This window comes from Pinus tabuliformis, chromosome 4_2 (genome assembly GCF_031772625.1).
Source record: "Pinus tabuliformis cultivar Carrire ecotype Pingquan chromosome 4_2, CPIR1, whole genome shotgun sequence".
NCBI lineage: Eukaryota > Viridiplantae > Streptophyta > Pinopsida > Pinales > Pinaceae > Pinus > Pinus tabuliformis.
The window spans coordinates 493,607,809-493,610,964 of record NC_142304.1 but is presented as its reverse complement, the minus strand read 5'-3'; the positions used below and the strand labels follow the sequence as shown (position 1 = coordinate 493,610,964).

The 3,156-nt window shown below is 43.1% G+C and overlaps 1 pseudogene; it reads left to right on the top strand.

Moving 5' to 3' along the window:
• The first annotated feature begins 299 nt into the window (after positions 1–299).
• LOC149170140 (protein FLX-like 1) lies at positions 300–1,097 on the top strand (annotated as a pseudogene).
• The last annotated feature ends 2,059 nt before the right edge of the window (positions 1,098–3,156 follow it).

The following is a 3,156-nucleotide window of genomic DNA, read 5'->3' as shown; positions in this document are numbered from 1 at the left end:
CTCTTCGAGGGGGCAACCTCCTTTACATTACATAAATGAACAATTCTTGGATGATACAAATGAAAAGACCTTCTTTCTATATATAGGAGTCTAAGGGGTCATAACATAATCAAAGCCGACATAACAATAATAATGTAAGGGCACAATAATAATAATAGTAGGCTTCTATGTGGCACAATAGTAACAATATGGGCACTACCTGGGTACATCAATATAATAAGTGGGTTGTAATAATAACAATAAGGGGTTACACTAGTAGTATAGGGGCCTAACATGCTATGCCATCATTTTAAGGCGGTCCACGTGCTATGCCACCTATGCGAGAGGGCCCTTATGCAAGGGGCCCAGGGCCTTTGCCACCTCACCCTGCCCTTGTTGATGAGATTCGTGATGGCCCCTATGGAAGAGGACCAGGCCCTCTACCTCCACATCCTGCACTATTAGAGGAGAAGCTTGCGGCTCAGCATCAAGAGATTTAGGGATTGCTTGTGGAGAACCAGCGGCTTGCTGCCACTCATGTAGCTTTACGACAAGAACTTGCTGCAGCGCAACAGGAGTTGCAACACTTGAATCATGTAGTTGGTAACATGCAGGCTGATAAAGAGCACCAACTCAGAGAGCTGTATGACAAATCCATGAAGCTAGAAGCAGATTTGCGTGTGAATGAGCCAATTAAAGCTGAACTTATGCAGCTGCGTGCAGATAATCAGAAGATGGGTGTTGCAAGGCAAGAATTGACAGCTCAGGTGCAAGCACTCACACAAGATTTGGGAAGAGCACGAGCTGATATGCAGTAGGTGGGTGCAATGAGGGCAGAGATGGAAAGCATGCGTCAGGAGCTACAACGAGCAAGAACTGCCATTGAGTACGAGAAGAAGGCACGTGCTGACCAGCTAGAACAGGGTCAGGCCATGGAGAAAAACTTGATTTCAATGGCTCGTGAAGTTGAGAAACTTCGGGCTGAGCTTGCAAATGCTGACAAGAGGGGGCGTGTTGCAGCAAACCCTAGTGCAGAAATGGGCTACTCGGGTGGTGGTCCTTATGGTGATGGTTATGGAATGCACCCGGTTCAAGGGGGTGCAGAAAGTGGTGGTTAGTATAGGGGCCTAACAGTGTGCAGGGTCAAAATATGTGTATGTATTGAAGATCTGAAGTAATAAAGCAAATTTGTAGCAAATCTGTGCGTTCTGTGTTCATTTATATGTTCTATGTCTTTATGCTCATTTATGATTCATTTATTTGTTATATTACTTTAATTGCATCATGAAGATGCAGATCTACTTTGGTTTGGTATGCATGTTAGAACACTTAAGTGAACCTTGTAGATATAATTAAGTAGAAATCACTTTAAGTCTGTGATTCAGAAGATAAGGGTTCAAAAAGTCTAGATAATGTCCTAATTTAAGTAAATGCCTCACTGCTACTTCACATAGACTTCTAGATGCAAAAATTTGGTCCTAGCATCCCCCAATACTACCTCAGGTGAGACTGTTGTCTGCACTAAGAGGACTGTTTCCGAAAGGGCCGATAGTGTAGGGTTTTGTTGGTTAGCACAACTAACTCTAAACCTAGGTCCAAGCCCCCTCAACCTAACAAATTCACATTTATGAGGAAGATCTGGAGGCATTCATGACATTCAAGTTTGAATTTGGCTATAAATATGATCTCCCACTCTCCATTCATACACTTGCCTATTGTAGAATTCTTCTGAGATTTTGTGCCTAAGTTTGAGCCAAGAGTAGTGTTGCATGTCTGGTGAGGATTGACAAGACATCTATTCCACATTTCTGGCATAAGGATTTACATGCATCATGAATTCTACTCCTCCTAGACACACCACAACTCTCATATCACCGAGGCCGAAGCCCACAACTACAGGATCAACAACAACAGTGGTAGAACCAGCAGAAGCAACAACAATGAAGAAGCATAAGAAACCACATAAGCCACCTATGAGATAATGGCATCAAAATATGACTACTGAGTAGAGGAGAAAGGGGAAAATGGGAAAAGAGAAAAAGAAACAACCAGTGGAACCATTTGACTTAGAGGAGGAAGAGCTTGGGGCAGGAATTGAGGATATAAATATTGATGAAGCTGAACCAATTTTCTGGTTGCCTCCATATATGTTGCCAAGAAAGCCTACTGCTAAGGTGACCAAGGACCTTGATGTAGTGAAATTTTCCATTTGTACACCTTTACTGCTTGAGGGTGTGCCTTTGAAGGAGTGTTGCTGGCGCAGGTACCGCAACTGCATATGGAGGATTGGGATTTGGAAGACAAGGCCAAATTCCCTCATTTTGAGCCAAGAAAATACCTAAAAATGGTATATTATGAGGAGGCCAATGTCATCCAAGTAGAGCCAATGACTTCGGCAGCTGGGATTCAATATGTCGAGTTGCTGAACATGTCTGTGTCTCATTTTGGGTGCAACAACATCAATACCATATGTGTGCGCCAGTTGCTAACCTTGGTACACGATGAACCTTTATGGTTGGGGGAGAGGATCCCAATTGATGCTATGCTGATCAGAAGGATCACCACGTTGCCATGTGTAGGAGCTGACCTTGCCAGCGCTTTTGTTGGCAAATCTCAAGAAAAGAAGCTTGCAGACCAAGTGAAGAAATATTTTCATGTTGTCAAGAAATTGCAAGGCTACATTATTAAATCGATTTATGATCAGGTTGTCTCCTTTACCACGTCCATTTTGGCTGGTAAAATTATGAGGAAGTGCAGGGCCGATGAGGTGCCAACCACAGTCATTCAATTGGATGAGTAGTGTGCTCAAGCAGTACATTTTAATTGGGTCGGCTATATCTGCCGGGAGTTTTTGGATGATTGTTGCGAGGCCAAGAAGAGGAGAAACCGTTCCACTATAAATGGCTGTTGCTATTAATTGATCTGAAAACTTGACGAATCCCTGAAGAAATGCAGTTCCCCAATGTAAACCTAGACTTGTGCGAAGCTGTGATGTACGCTTCACTGGGGGTGTCCAAGGATCCAAGTCGGGTGGTCGAAAATAAACAATTTTGGGTGTTGTTTGCAAGGGATTTTTGCATCGTGGTGACTATCACAGGGTTATTTTCTTAATACCGCGGAGTTGCAAAATTTCAAAGCAGGTTTGCACAATGTACATATATAGGTGAAGAAACATGT